General features: G+C 40.1%; 1 protein-coding gene and 1 pseudogene across 1 annotated transcript in view; both read left to right on the top strand.

The window, feature by feature from the left end:
* Positions 1–16,826, top strand: part of LOC141270646 (uncharacterized) — a 264,404-nt gene that overhangs the window by 37,425 nt on the left and 210,153 nt on the right. The gene's annotated exons all lie outside the window — the stretch shown is intronic.
* LOC141270666 (uncharacterized) lies at positions 5,017–15,284 on the top strand (annotated as a pseudogene).

The raw sequence follows: 16,826 nt of genomic DNA, 5'->3' as shown, positions 1-16,826 counted from the left end.
ACGCGTGGGGAGCCGCTTGTCACAGTGCATGTGCGACTCCCAGAGCACCAAGCACGGCTGACCATGACATACTGCGCAAGAGCAGCATAGTGACATCAGCGCAAGCCAGGAGCAGAATTCAAATGGCGTCGGCAGCGCCAACCCTGACTAAATGCAATGAATTACACCCCTATGACTAAACTAGCAGGTATGATATAAATATATAAAGTGCTTTATACTCATGATATTAGCACCAATTTTAATGAAAAAAGCGTGTTAGTGATGCATATTACATCACTAACAATGCATTGGGGCAGTTTAGGTACTACAAAGGACATAACAGGTTCCGTTTAAAGATAAAATAATAATGGCCCAGCCAACTCCTGACCAAACCTAAAGCCTAGTGAAAAATTTGGGCCTTCTTAAATGGAAGATTTACAGTGAAGGGAAACTCTCACATCTCTGAGCAGTGTCTGGGGGCTGTGGTTGGTGCTGCCGAGAAAGTTGATTGTCATCAGATTAATTAACCCTTTCGCACCAGAGCCTGTTTTCGCCTTCGTGACCAGGCCAATTTTTTCAATTCTGACCACTGTCACTTTTAATAGCTCTGGAATGCTTCCACTGATCCCATTGATTCTGAGATTGTTTTTTCATGACATCTTGTACTTCATGATAGTGGTAAAATTTCTTTGATATCACTTGCATTTATTTGTAAAAAAAAAAAACGGAAATTTGGCAAAAATTTTGAAAATTTCTCAACTTTCAAACTTTGAATTTCATGCCCTTAAATCAGAGAGATATGTCACACAAAATAGTTCATAAATAACATTTCTCACATGTCTACTTTACATCAGCATTTTTTGTTAGGAAGTTATAGGGGTTAAAAGTTGACCAGCAATTTCTCATTTTTCCAACAAAATTTACAAAAACATTTTTTAGGGACCACATCTTATTTGAAGTGACTTTGAGGGGCCTTTATGACAGAAAATACCTAAAAGTGACACCATTCTAAAAACTTCACCCCTCAAGGTGCTCAAAATCACAACCAAGAAGTTTATTAACCCTTTAGGTGCTTCACGGGAATTTTTGGAATGTGGAAGAAAACAATGAACATTTAACTTTTTTTCACAAAAATGGTACTTTAGACACAATTTTTTTATTTTCACAAGGGTAACAGGAAAAAATGGACTACAAAATTTGTAGTGCAATTTCTCCTGAGCACGCTGATACCCCATATGTGAGGGAAAATCACTGTTTGGGCGCACGTCAGGGCTCGGAATAGAAGGAGCGCCATTTAACTTTTTGAATGTAAAATTTGTTTGAATAATTAGCGGACGCCATGTCACATTTGGGGAGCGCCCTAATATGCCAAAGCTGTGGAAACCCCCCACAAGTGACACCATTTTAGAACCTAGACCCCTTAGGGAACTTATCTAGGTGTGTGGTGAGCACCTTGAACCCCCAGGTGCTTCACAGAAGTTTATAATATTGAGCCGTAAAAATAAAATTTTCACATTTTTCCCACAAAAATGTTTTTCATCCCTTAATTTTGCATTATCATAAGGGTAACAGGAGAAATTGCACCATGAAATTTGCTGTGCAATTTCTCCTGACTATGCCGATACCCTATAGGTGGGGGAAAACCACTGTTTGGGCGGACTGTAGGGTTCGGATGGGAAGGAGCGCCATTTGACTTTTTGATTGTAAAATTTGTTTGAATAATTAGCGGATGCCATGTCGCATTTGAGAAGCGCCTGATGTGCCTAAACAGTGGAAACCCCCCACAAGTGACACCATTTTAGAAACTAGACCCCTTAGGGAACTTATCTAGGTGTGTGGTGAGCACCTTGAACCTCCAGGTGCTTCACAGAAGTTTATAATATTGAGCCGTAAAAATAAAAAAATGTTCACATTTTTCCCACAAAAATGTTTTTCATTCCCCAATTTTGCATTATCATAAGGGTAACAGGAGAAATTACACCATGAAATTTGTTGTGCAATTTCTCCTGAGTACACTGATATCCCATCTGTGGTGGAAAACTACTGCTTTGGCACACAGCAGGGCTTGGAAGAGAAAGGAGTGCTATGTTGGCTGGGATAGGTTGCAGACACCATGACACATTTGAAGAGTCGCTGACATGCCAAAACAGCAGAAACCCCCACAAGTGACCCCATTTTGTAAACTACACCTCTCAAGGAATTCATCTAGGGAAGTAGTGAGTATTTTTTAATTTGTAAATTTATACCATTGGGCAGTGAAGAAAACATAATTATATTTTTACCACAAAAAAATTGTTTTAGCCTCAGATTTTACATTTTCACACAGGGCAATGGGTAAAAATGGTGCCAAAATGTGTCACACAATTTCTTCTAAACGTGGCAAAACCCCATATGTGGCTGTACAGTGCCGCTTAGCCATACGGTGAGATCTGGGGGGGGACGGAGCGCTATTTGACTTTTGGAGAACAAATTATTGTAGACTAGTTTGCAGACTCCATATACACAGCCCCTAAGTTCTAGAAGAGCAGAATCCCCCCTCAAGTGACCCCATTTTGGAAATTATACACCTTTGGGAATTTACCTACAGGTGTGGTGACGATTTTGACTCCATGGGTTTCTTCCAGAAACAAGCAGCAGTGGATGTTGCTGAGTGAAAATTTCAAATTGCTGTTGAAGTGACCAGTACACTTTAGGGACCAGTACGTTGTGCCCAGCTCATGCTTCTGGAGACATGCACATTTAAATTAGGCGAGCTCTCATCACTACAGGAATGCCAAACATGTGGACCCTAAATGTAGTTTAGGCACATTGTGGAGCTCAGAAGGGAGGGAGGCATTTGGATTTGGGAGCACACAATTTTCTGAATTTCTTTTGGTGGGCAAGGGCCATTTTGCTTTTCCAGATCCTTTGTGCTACCAGTAACTTGGAAGTCCCTTATATTTTTAACAGATAACGGACCTGAGTGGGGACTTGCTTTTTTTGAGGACTAAATTGAAGCTTTTATTGGGAACATTATACATAACGTTTATCCTGCTCTCTAGGCTGAGCACTTACATCGGGGTTTCCATCTAAATCTCCAAGTGATGTAATTCAGATGAAACCCCCACGGGATCCATTCACTATAATGAGACAGCAGAGTTACTCTGGACTCCGTCTGGCCTCTGTTTAGCGGTGTCCTTTTTTTCAGAAGTGCACAAAACTGTGGCCAACCGCACTTTTATGCACGCCTAAAAAAACTGACACCGTGGGATCACAGGCCAGATAGCGTCCATGGTGCCTCCATCTGCCTCATTACAGGGAATCTTCTGCCGTGGGTTCTGTCTGAATCACGTATTTCAGAGATTTACACGGAAACCCCGGTGTGAGCGCAGGATAAATGTGAGCAGTGCCTTACTGCTATCTTTGGGAGACATAATAAACAAATCAGCAGCAGGTGAAGAATTGGTTTTATTTATTTTTTACGCCATTCCTTGTGCGCTATAAGTGAATAGACGACTTTATTCTTCGGGTCGGTGCGATTACAGCGATACCAGATTCATGTTGGGTTTTTATGATTGACAGCTGTCACACACTAAAAGACGCTTTTTTTTTGCAAAATCTAGTTTTTGCATCGCCATATTTTGAGAGCTATAATTTTTCCATAATTTGGCCGACAGTCATGTAAGGGCTTGTTTTTTGCAGGACGAGTTGACGTTTTTATTGGTATCATTTTGGGATACGTGACTTTTTTGATCGCTTTCTATTCCGTTTTTTGAGAGGTAAAATTAACAAAAACCAACAATTCAGGATTTGTTTTTTGAGTTTTTTTTTATGCCGTTCTGCATGTGGTAAAAGTGATAAGGCAGCTCTATTTTTCGGGTCAGTACTTTTACAGCGATACTATACTTTTATATAATTTTTTTTATGTTTTGCCGCTTTTACACGATAAAACTATTTTTTTTACTTTTTGCGGGACATGATGACATTTTCAGCGGTACCATTTTTATTTCCATTTGGCTTTTTGATCGCATAGTTTTTTGCTCCTTTTTTTTTTTTTTTTTTACGGTGTGCACAGAAGGAGTTAATTAGTGTGACAGTTTTATAGATCTAATCAGGTCCCAATGATGTCCCCTGTCAGAGCTACTGCTCTGCACCACACTTCCAGCGCTTGCAGGACCCTGGGGGTCCTGAGCACTGCAGGACCACCGACCGTTTATAAACGTCGGCGCTGCACAGAGCCCAGTCAACGCCGACGTTTATATACAGTGGGCGGACGGGAAGCGGTTAAGAAACTGACAGACTCCGTGGATGGACCTTATGACTCTAATTGAAAAGAAGTGAGGCTATATCCCTAAATCGGTCACTGAGTTTTTTTTAAATGTCAATGTATTTTGTACAGTTTATGTTGTTTGGTTATCATTCTCACTAGAACAGATGAAGATAAACTTAATTTTTCCCATCTCAAATTGTTTATCATGTAGTTGTCCAATAATTCTGCATCTATTGATATTCTCCTAAGAAAGACAAAACCCTCACTTTTACTTTCTTAAATATTCAGGTTTATTAACCTTTTGGATTGACCAACAGCACTCTGATGATCAATTTGTGTTCTTGATGTTCAATAATAAAATTAATTATCAAAAATACAAATTGCCAATAATTGTACACACAGTGTAGACTTTATTTGTGTGTGCATTATAAGTGCCTCACAGAAAATCTGGATCCTCAATTAACAGTTATCACTTGCTGATTTGCATATCCTACATACGCGGTCATTGTAGGTGAAGTGGCCCTGGTGGTGGTTGTTGTCCTTTTTATTCATTTCTCATACATGTTGGTAACACCTCTGTGGCCAGTGATTAGCTGCAGCGTTCATGTGAGGGTGTGACATGATCTTAAATATGGAGAAGCTGCTTTATATCTCCTTATATGTTTCCCTTTATTATCTTGAGAAATTGTTTTTTGTTCATGATTTTACTCATTTTCTCATCTTTCCATTCAGGTCCCTACAATATCGGATCCTCTCTCTGGAAATCTTCTATATAAGAAAATTTTCTGGTTGACTCGTCAAGGATGGATAGGGACTGGGACAAGATGGCGGAGAGGATATTACATCTTACCCTAGAGATCCTCTTCCGGCTTACTGGAGAGGTGAGAGATTCTGATGACATCACATTAAGGCATTCTTATCTATGGGAATAACAGATGGACGGAACTGGAGAGGTGAGAACTTTGGAAATGTCTGTAGTGAGATTTATTAATGTGTCTCTCCATAACCAGGATTACATATTAGTGAAGACCTCTAGTGAGCGCTGTCAGGCCCCTGTGTCTGAGAGATGGGGAAGACCCCAGAGCTCAATCACTGGGCCTCCACCTCACCCCCTGATACATGAGGACATCAATGACCAGAAGATCCTAGAACTCACCTACAAGATGATTGAGCTGCTGACTGGAGAGGTGACACTGCTGGGAAAGCTGGGACATTATACAGTAATGCTATGAAGGGATCGGGGGGATGACGGTATCATTGTATGTGTCAGGTTCCTAAAAGGTGCCAGGATGTTGCCGTCTACTTCTCCATGGAGGAGTGGGAGTATTTAGAAGGACACAAAGATCTGTACAAGGACGTCATGATGGAGGTTCCCCAGCCCCTCACATCACCAGGTAACACACAGGACTAAATACACACGGCCTATAATTATCTGTATATAAAGAATGAATTTAGTCCCTGTATGTGTTTCCTCCAGTTCTATCCAGTAAGAGGACAACACCAGAGAGATGTCCCCGTCCTCTTCTTCCACAGGACTGTAAACAAGAAGATCTCGATGTTCCTCAGGATCATCAGGTAGATGGAGAGAAGGTGTCATGAGATCTCCCCTATGATGTGTAGACGGCTGTGAAGGTCTTGTGCTCAGTCTTGTTTTATCCACCAGTATTATATGTTTTATACTTGTGTAATGAGAACGGTGGAGATGGCAGGATTAGAGCTGATCATAGATGTGACTTCTCCATCTGTCTGTGACTTTTACAATATTTGTTTCAGGGTGAAGATCTGACTAATACTATAGAGAAAATTGTGATTGGTGATGAATGGTATAAAGTGGAGATTCCTACATATGACTGCCCAGGTGAGTAGTAACCACTAAATGCAGAGAAGTCACAGATTCTTCTCAGTCAGTGGCTGGTACCATTTTGTATAATGTGTTGTGACCTCTGTGATCTTTCTGTTTTTTTGGTTTCGATTCACCACTTCTGCTAAAGTGCTTTATAAATATACATGAAAATATTGTTATAGACGATAGATGATCTGCCTGTCATATACAGTCAGACTCCCCATAGAGAAGGCAAGGATGATTTATTACCGTCTCTGCTCTTCTTATCACTGCATACGCAGCATTTCACAAGCGCTGTGTATACAGGAATAGGAATCACTAACGGCACTCTCCTCCAGACACATATTTCTATTTTTTTCCCAATAATACTGCCGGTATCTGCAAAAAAATTAAAAAAGAGAATACAGCACTGACATAAAAATAAAGCCCAAGATATTACAAAAAAAAGGATGTGAAAATTATTTGAATATCCGAACGAGAATTTTTTTTTACAACTCTCTATCTCCTCGCGACTTTGGACGTACCCATACATCCTGGTTGGGAAGGGGTTCCCGACCTTGGGTGCATGGGTACGCCTGCCAATCATGCAGTGCCCACTCGGTCGCCACCGGGTGCTCGGGTTACATGATAGTCAAGACCTAGTTCTTGTAGCCAGGAGCAGTGATCACACGCCCCCTTCTGTTTGACCCCTAAATTCCGCAATCGATATCGATCGTAGCATTTAGAAGACTGGGAAAGAGTGGGACTCCTTCTCCTGTCCGATTGGTGCCCCCGCAAAGTCATCACAAGGACCCAATCGTTGCCATGGCAACCCGGGGTCATCGTGACGGCATCCGGGTCACCAAGTTACGGCAAGCCTGTTAAACCATGCTCAGAGCATGGCCTAAGAGGCTTGTGTCAGTACAGCACTGACACATATGATACATTGCAATGCTAGTGCTTTATACCAGTGGTCAGAGTACTAAAAATGAAAGTCCCATAGAGGGACTAAGTCAAAAAGTAAAAGAAAAAAGGTAAAAATATATATAAAAAAAAAATTAAAATCATACAGTAATTAAAAAAATATTATACCCGTAAACACGTATTTTTATGTAAAAAAAAAAAAGAAGAAAAGTACACATATTCAGTATTGCTGCGTTCGGAATATCACGACTTGTAAAAACTGTCACATTAGTTAAACCCTTCAGTGAATACATAAAAAAAAAAAAAAAAAACGAGACCAAAAAATAGACTTTATCATCATACCGCAGAACAAAAAGTGGAATAAAACATGATCAAAAAGATGAATGTAAATAAAAATGGTATCGCTGAAAACGCCATCTTGTCCCGCAAAAAAACAAGCCGCCATACAGCTCTATCAATGGAAAAATAAAACAGCTATAGCTCTCAGAATAAAGCGATGCGAAGATAATTATTTTTTTGTATAAAATAGTTTTCATTGTGTAAAAGCGCCAAAACATAAAAAAATTATATAAATGTAGTATCGCTGTAATCGTACTGACCCGAAGAAAAAAAGCTGTCTTATCAATTTTACCACACGCAGAACGTGAAAAAACAATTCCTGAATTTCTAGATTTTATTCATTCTGCATCCCAAAAATCAGAATAGAAAGTAATCAAAAAATGTCATGTGCCTGAATATGGTACCAATAAAAATGTCAACTCACCTGCAAAAAACAGGCCCTCACATGACTTTGTTGACAGAAATATCGAAAAATTATAGCTCTCAAATATGGCAATGCAAAAACTTGTTCAAAAAACAAACAAACATTTTTTATTGCATGACAGCAGCCAAACATAAAAACCCAATATAAATCTAGTATCACTGTAATCGCACCGACCAGAAGAATAAAGTCATCTAATCACTTATACCACGCAAGGAATGGCGTCAAGAATAAAACCAATTCTTGACCTACTATTGATTTGTACATTCTGGCTCTCAAAGATTGCAGTAAGGCTCGGCTCACATTTATCCTGCGCTCTACGCTGAGCGCTTCCACTAGGGTTTCCGTGTAAATCTCTGAAATACGTGATTCAAACGTAACCCCTGACGGAAGATTCCCTATAATGAGGCAGATGGAGGCGCTGGGGATGCCGTCTGGCTTGTGATCCAGCGGTGTACGTCTTTTTATTAGGCATAAAAGTGCCGTTGCCCACAGTTTTGTGCACCTCTGAAAAAAAAGGACACCGCTGAACAGAGGCCAGACGGATTCAAGAGTAATTCTGCTGCCTCGTTATAGTGAATGGATCCCTCGAGAGTTTCATCTAAATTACGTCACTCGAAGATTTAAATGGAAACCCAAAGTAAGTGCTCAGTGTAAAGCGCCGGATAAACGTGATCCAAAATGTTATGTAAAATGTTCTCAACAAAAGCTTCAACTCAATCCACAAAAAAGGGAAGTCCCCACTTAGGTCCGTCATGTGTTAACGGAAATATAGGGTGCTTCCATGTTACTGGTAGTACAAAGGCTTTGGAAAAGTGAAATGCCTCCCCGCAAAAGAAATTCAGCAAATTCTGCACTCCCGAATCCAAATGCCCCTCTCCTTTCTGAGCTTCCGTGTGCCTAAACCACATTTAGCATCCACATGTTTGCCATTTCTGTAGCGATGAGAGCCTGATTAATTTACAGGGTGTGTGTCTCCAGAAGCGCAAGCTGGGCATAATGTATGGGCACTACAACGTACTGGGCATTACAACATACTAGGCAATACAATAGCAGTTTTGCAATTTTCACTCCGCAACATCCCCTGCTGCATGATTCTTGAAAACACCCATGAAGTTAAGTTTGTTACTACACCTGTAAATAAATTCCCAAGGGGATGTAATTTCCAAAATGGGGTCACTAGAGGGGGGTATTCTGCTCTTCTAGCACTTAGGGGCTCTGCATATGGAGTCTACAAATTATTCTAGGAAAATCTGTGTTCCTAAAGGAAAATAGCGCTCCGTCCCTCCCAGGTCTCGCCCTTTTGCTAAGCAGTACTGTACAGCCATATATGGGGTGTTTCCATGTTCAGCAGAAATTGTGTGACAAATTTTGGTGCCATTTTTAGGGTGCTTTAACATTACGTTTGTGGGTCCTGCCAGGGCATACGTTCAAACCACCTAAAAATCAGAGTTCGGACTTATGCACTGACCGGGCTATAGACTGTAATGGTGACAGAAGAGTGAACATGCACTCTGATGTGCATCATTTTCAGGAGTGTCCGCCTGCTGGAGGCGGACCCTCAGACATAGCATCCGCAATGTAATGTGAAAGCACTCTTACCCATTTCTCCATGTGAAAATGTAAAATCTGGAGCTAAAACTACATTTTTGTGGTAAAAATTTAATTATTTTTTCTTCACTGCCCAATAGTATAAAATTCTGTGACACACCTGTAGTGTCAATATGATCACTGCAATTTTAGATTAATTCATTGAGAGGTGTAGTTTGTAAAATGGGGTCACTTATGAGGTGGGGTCTGCTGTTCTGACACCTCAGGGGCTCTCCCAGTGGGTCATGGCACCCGCAAACCATAACAGTAAAATCTGCACTACAATATGGCATTCCCTCCTTTCTGAGTTTTGCACTGTGCCTAAAAAGTATTTCCCGATTACATGTAGGGCTTCGGCGCACTCAGGAGAAATTGCACAACAAACTGAGTGGTCCATTTTTTTTCCTATTAGCCCTTACAAAAATTAAAAATTTGGGGCTAAAACAGCATTTTTATGGTAAAAATGTAATTATTGTTTCTTCTCCGCCCAATGGTATAAATTTCTGTGAGGCACATGTGGCGTCAACACGCTCACTGCACCCTTAGATTAATTCATTGGGAAGTGTAGTTTGTAAAATGATGTCCCTTCCCAGGGGTTCTGCTTGTCTGGCACCTCAGAGACTCTGCCAATGTGACATGGCACCCTCAAACCATTCCAGCAAAATCTTAATCCTCATATTGCTCTTCTTCTCCTCTGAGCTTTGCAATGTGCCTCAAAAGTAGTTTTCAACCACATATGGAGTAATTACACAAGAAATTTTACTGTTCATTTTCTCCTATTATCCCTTTTGAAAATTAAAAACTTGACGCCAAATTTTAGTGGAAAAAGTGGTAATTTTCCATTTACCCAGCCTAATGTTATACAATTATGTCAACCGCCTGAAGGTTAAAAATGCTCATGACGTGTAGTTTCCAAAATTCGGTCATTTGTGGGGGTGTCTTCTGCTTTTGCCATGTGAATGTCTCATCAACTGTGAAATTGAGCTCCAGAATTCATTTGGTGCTCCTTCGATTCCGAGCCCTGCCGTGTACCCAAACAATAGTTTTACACTGCCTATTTTGCAAGTTTTCCCATCTACAAAGTATGGAGAGGTCTGTCATTTTTATCATAAGTACATTTTAACTGTGAGAGACAGAATCTAAAAATAAAAAAACAGAAAATCACATTGTATGATTTTAAAAAATTAAATTGCATTTTATTGCATGAAATGAGTATTTGATCACCTACCAACCAGCAAGAATTCTGCCTCTCACATACCTGTTTTTCTTTAAGAAGCCCTCCTACTCTGCACTCATTACCTGTATTAATTGCACCTGTTTGAACTCGTTACCTGTATAAAAGACACCTGTCCACACACTCAATCACACTCCAACCTCTCCACCATGGCCAAGACCAATGAGCTGTCTAACGACACCAGGGACAAAATTGTAGGCCTGCACAAGGCCGGGATGGGCTACAGGACAATAGGCAAACAGTTTGGTGAGAATGCAACAATTGTGGGCACAATTATTAGAAAATGGAAGAAACACAAGATGGCTGTCAATCTTTCTCAGTCTGGGGCTCCATGCAAGATTTTACCTCTTGGAGTAAGGATGATTCTAAGAAAGGTCAGCCCATAACTACATGGGAGGGCCTGGTTAATGACCTGAGAGCTGGAACCACAGTCTCAAACATAACCCTTAGTAACATACTACGACGTCATGGATTAAAATCTTGCAGGGCACGCAAGGTCCCCCTGCTTACGCCAACACATGTCCAGGCCCATTTGAAGTTCACCAATGCCTCAAAAGTATTTTTCAACCACATATGGGGCATTGTCATACTCAGGAGACATTGCGTAACAAATTTTACCATTTACTTAGCCTAATGTTATATAATTCTGTGAATTGTCTGAAAGTTAAAAATGCTCACTACACCCCTAGATGAATTTCCTCAAGAAGTGTAGTTTCCAAAATGGGGTCACTTGTGGGGGTTTCTGCTGTTTTGGCATGTCAGGGGCTCTTCAAATGTGACATGGCATCACCAAAATCTATTCCAGCCAAAATTGAGCTCCAGAATTCAGTTGATCTGCTTCCATTCCGAGCCCTGCCGCGTGCCCAAACAGTGTTTTGCCACCACATATGGGGTATAGGCATACTCAGGAGAAATTGCACAACAAATTGTATGGTTCATTTTATACTGTTACCCTTGTGAAAATGCACAATTTGGGGCTAAAAGAACATTTTTGTGGGAAAAAAGTAAAGTTTTCATTTTATCCTTCCACATTAATTCCTGTGCAGCACCTGAAGTGTTAATAAACTTCTTGAATGTGGTTTTGAGCACCTTGAGTGGTACAGTTTTTAGAATGTTGTCACTTTGGGGTATTTTCTGTCATATAGGCCCCCAAAGTCACTTCAAATGTGATGTGGTCCCTAAAAAAAAGGGTTTTGTAAATTTTGTTGGAAAAATGCCAAATTGCTGATCAATTTTAACCCTTCTATCTTCCTAACAAAAAAATGTTGTTTCAAAAATTGTGCTAATGTAAAGTAGACATGTGGGAAATGTTATTTATTAAAGGGGCTGTCCACTACTTGGACAACTCTTTTTTATACTCCATTCTTGGCCCCAATAAAATAAAAAAGCTTATACTCACCTCCAGTTCCATTACTGCGGTGTCTGCACTCGCTTTCCCCGGGGCTCTCGTGTGGTTGTTGTGACATGTGAGCCCGGCGCCCAATCAGTGCGTGCGTCACTGTCTCCGCCTCCTGTCAAATTGACTGCTCTCTGACTTCATTTTCATGTTCAATTCGTAACGAAGGCGAAAACAGTGATGCTGGCGTTGATTGGGCACCAGGTTGACGTGTCACAACACCGCACGAGAGCCCCGAGGAGAGCGAGTGCCGACACCGCTGTAATGGCATGGGAGGTGAGTATAAAATTTTTTATTTTATCAGCACCAAGCGTGGGGTATGACAAGGAGTTGTCCAAGTAGTGGACAACTTCTTTTAGCTATTTTATGTGATTCGTATTTTGCTCTTCTTCTTCCCAAAGCCATAACTTTTTTATTTTTCCGTTAATATGTGTGAGGGCTTGATTTTTGGCGGGACAATTCGCACTTTTAAACGACACCATTGATTTTACCATATAGTGTACTGGAAAACAGGAAAAAAAATTCAAGTGCAGTGAAAAGGCAAAAAAATTACAATTGATTCCCATTTTGCGTAGTTATAATGTTTTGATCGCCTGTTATTACATTTTATTGCAATGTTGCGACCACCAAAAAAACGTAATTCTGGCCTTTCAATTTCTTTTCTCGTTGCGGCGTTTACCAATTGGAGTAATTTACTTTATATTTTGATAGATCGGACATTTCTGAATGCAGCAATACGTGTATCTTTTTTTATTTTGAATGGGGCAAAAGGGGGGTAATTTGAACTTTTGCATGTTTTTTTTTTTTTTTTTTAGTTGCTTCGTCTCCAAATTGCGAAATTTTCGCCAAATTTCTGATATTTTCACAAATAATCTCAAAAAATATCGTCCTAAATTTAAAATTCACATGAAGTACAATATGTCACGAAAAGAATCTCAGAATCGGTGGGATCCATCATAGCGTTCCAGAGTTATTACCTCAAGTGACATTGGTCATAATTGAAAAAATTGGCCTGGTCAGGAAGGTGAAAACAGGCTGGGGAGTGAAGGGGTTCAACTGCAAGTATGTAAAAATCCAAAAATACACCTGGTCAGATATGGGGAGAAATGGCCCGGTCTTCAACTTGTAAAAATAGGTAACAATAAATAGTCCTTTTCCTGTTGCTTTATGATGCCTTTTAATTGGGATTAAATCAAACTACCCAGGACAAACAGGTAACCATACATATTCCTATCGGGCACTCCAAACAACTCATTGTGCTCCGGACTTAAGATATCTCCTTACAAAATTGCTCTGCTCCACCTGTGGCTGTTAGTGGCAGGTGCTGGCTGTGTCTCACAGCCATTATCAGCTGGATATGGGGCGTGCTCACTCCATGAGCCTGCTCTATTCAACTTCTACTGACTTGCGTCGTACATGTACAGTGAATGTCGGTAAGGAGTTAAAGGGTTAATATTGCTAATATCCCAGTTACTTTTCTGTAAGTAGATTCGGGAATATTCATCGTATTCAAAAAAGCCATATTATGACAAAGAAATTTGTTATCCCTCAGACCTTCCGGACATTTTTATATACAGTTGCATGGGTATTATGGGATGTTTCAGTATTCTAAGCTTTGAATTATAAAACTGTTTTCACTCTTTTATTTTCTGTGGTTTTAAAGAAATGTAAAGTTGTGGTCTATCATTATTAGTAAATGCCTTAATGACACAATTAAGAAGACTACATGACATTACACAGTGATTTATCAGAAGTCTGGGTTTATCACATATTGTTTTATAGAAGTGTTACTGATGATAAATATTATTTTAAATTTATATGATATAATAATAATAATAAAAAAAATGTATACCCGGCAGGTGAATATATCAGAAGCCCAAGGGGATATGTGAGATCTTCAGATTTTGAGTTAATTGATCATGATATCACAGAAGTTGCATATGAAGAGCAAGTCAGTATCCCAGATCTATCATCAGCCCTTCAGAGTGAAGATTCATCATCTGACCCTTTCCAACAGCTCCTGTCTCCTGATTCATTACAGAAAAATAACAGAAAGGATGTTGAACATGAAAGATCTCCCAAAGGGGAGAATCCATGTTTACAAGGTGGAAAGTGTTATGAAGATACATTAAATCTTGTTAAACCTGAGAAAAGTCACACAAAAGCAAAGGAATTTTCATGTTCAGAATGTGGGAAATGTTTTACAACTAAATCAAAACTTGGTATACATGAGCGGATTCACAAGGTGGGGAAGCCGTATTCATGTTCTACATGTGGAGCGTGTTTTAACCGTTACTGGAATCTCAATAGACATGAGAGATGTCACACAGGAGTGAAGCCATTTTTATGTTTAGAATGTAGGAAAGGTTTTACCACTAAATCAAAACTTGTTATACATGAGAGAATGCACAAGGTGGAGAAGCCTTATTCATGTTCTACATGTGGAGCATATTTTAAGGATTACTGGAAACTCATTACCCATGAGAGAAGTCACACAGGAGTGAAGCCATTTTCGTGTTCAGAATGTGAGAAATGTTTTACTCGGAAGTCAGATCTTGTAACGCATCAGAGAATTCACACAGGGGAGAAGCCGTTCTTGTGCACAGAATGTGGAAAATGTTTTTGTCAGAAAACACATCTTGCTAGGCATCTGAAATGTCACACAGGAGAGAAGCCATATCCATGCTCAGAATGTGGGACATGTTTTACAACTAATTCAAAACTTATTAGACATGAGAGAATTCACAAGGAGAAGCCTTATTCATGTTCTACATGTGGAGCCAATTTTAACAATTTCTCTAATCTCATCAGACATGAGGGAAGTCATGCAGGGGTGAAACCATTTTCATGTTCAGAATGTGGGAAATGTTTTACACAGAAGTCCGATCTTGTAACTCATCAGAGAATTCACACAGGAGAGAAGCCGTTCTTATGCACAGAATGTGGGAAATGTTTTTCTCAGAAACAACATCTTGTTAAGCATCTGAGATGTCATACAGGCGAAAAGCCATATCCATGCTCAGAATGTGGGAAATGTTTTTCTCAGAGATCACATCTTATTGGCCATCAAAAATGTCATATGGGGGAGAAACCTTATTCCTGTTTGATATGTGGGAAATATTTTAAACAGAAGTCAGATCTTGTTACCCATCAGCAATTGACACATAGTATAAGCTGCTCTGATATGCAGAATTTGGGAAGTGTTCCAACTAAAAATCATGTTGGGGTAAGCATCATAGAAGTCACACCGGAGAGAAGCCATTTTCAGGCTTAGAAAGCAGGAAATGCATTTCTAGGGAATCAAATCTTGTTGAATATGAATACATTTAAACAGGGGAAACTCCATATTTATGTCATTCAAGAGAACCTGTCAACAGGATTTTGCTATGTAAACTAAAGTCATTGCCATATTAGGGCTGTAATACTGATTAAAATGATATCTTCAGAGAAGAAATCCGTCTTTTGGTGCTTGTGTAATTATTGTTGAATGTTTTGCTGTAATCATGTCTTCGTGCATCGGGGCAGCACTATGGGCGGTCTATTTTCTTGTTTCTCTGGCCCTTCCATCTGCCTCCTGTTTGAATGACAGGTCACTGATCCCTTAGTGACCTACCTCCTACAGGTGCATCTCACTAAATTAGAATACCATCAAAAAGTTCATTTATTTCAGTTCTTCAATGCAAAAAGTGAAACTCATATATTATATAGAGCCATTACAGAGTGATCTATTTCAAGTGTTTATTTCTGTTAATGTTGATGATTATTGCTTACAGCCAATGAAAACACAGCAGTCATTAACTCAGTAAATTAGAATTATTAACAAAAAACACCTGCAAAAGCTTCCTAATCATTTAAAAAGGTCCCTTAGTCTGATTCAGTAGGCTCTACAATCATGGGGAAGACTGCTGACTTGACAGATGTCCAGAAGGGAGTCATTGACACGAAGTGAATGCAAAGTAAATTTTGCATTTCATTTGGAAATCAACATCCCAGAGTCTGGAGAAAGAGTGGAGAGGCCACAATCCAAGCTGCTTGAGGTCTAGTGTGAAGTTTCCACAATCAGTGATGGTTTGGGGAGCCATGTCATCTGCTGGTGTAGGTCCACTGTGTTTTATCAAGACCAAAGTCAGCGCAGCCTTCTACTAGAAAATTTTAAGAGCACTTCATGCTTCCCTCTGCTGACAAGCTTTTTGGAGATGGAAATTTCATTCTCCAGCAGGACTTGCCACCTGTCCACACTGCAAAAAGTACCAATACCTGGTTTAAAAACAACAGTATCACTGTGCTTGATTGACCAGCAAACTCGTCTGACCTTTAACCCCATAGATAATCTATGGGGTATAGTCAAGAGGAAGATGAGAGACACCAGACCCAACAATGCAGATGAGCTGAAGGCTACTATCAAAGCAACCTGGCTTTCATAACACCTCAGCAGTGCCACAATCTGATCGCCTCCATGCCACACCACATTGATGCAGTAATTGATGCAAAAGGAGCCCCGACCAAGTATTGAGTGTATTTACTGAACATACATTTCAGTAGGCCAACACTTCGGATTTTCAAATCATTTTTCAAGCTGTTGTTAGGCTGTGTGCCCACGATGCGTTTTTTAAGCATTTCCGCAGCGGCAAAAATGCTGCAGAAACGCTTAAAAAACGGATGGTAGAAGGCCTGCCATGTTGCCCAATGATAATCCACATGTGCTGTGCATGTCCATTAATTTTGCGGAAGCGCTGCGTTTTCACCATTGACTTGCATTGGAACGCATGGATTCCGCATCACTGCATATGTAGATGCGCATTCCATGCGTTCCAATGGTACCCGGGTGTGGAGGACAGGAGACTCTCCTCTGGACCCGGGTACCATAGAACC

The sequence above is a fragment of the Phyllobates terribilis genome, unplaced genomic scaffold (assembly GCF_046119375.1).
Source record: "Phyllobates terribilis strain yellow unplaced genomic scaffold, ASM4611937v1 Scaffold_5__5_contigs__length_657084704, whole genome shotgun sequence".
In the NCBI taxonomy this organism is placed as follows: domain Eukaryota; kingdom Metazoa; phylum Chordata; class Amphibia; order Anura; family Dendrobatidae; genus Phyllobates; species Phyllobates terribilis.
The sequence above is the reverse complement of the archived record's forward strand: the minus strand, read 5'-3'. Positions and strand labels throughout refer to the sequence as shown.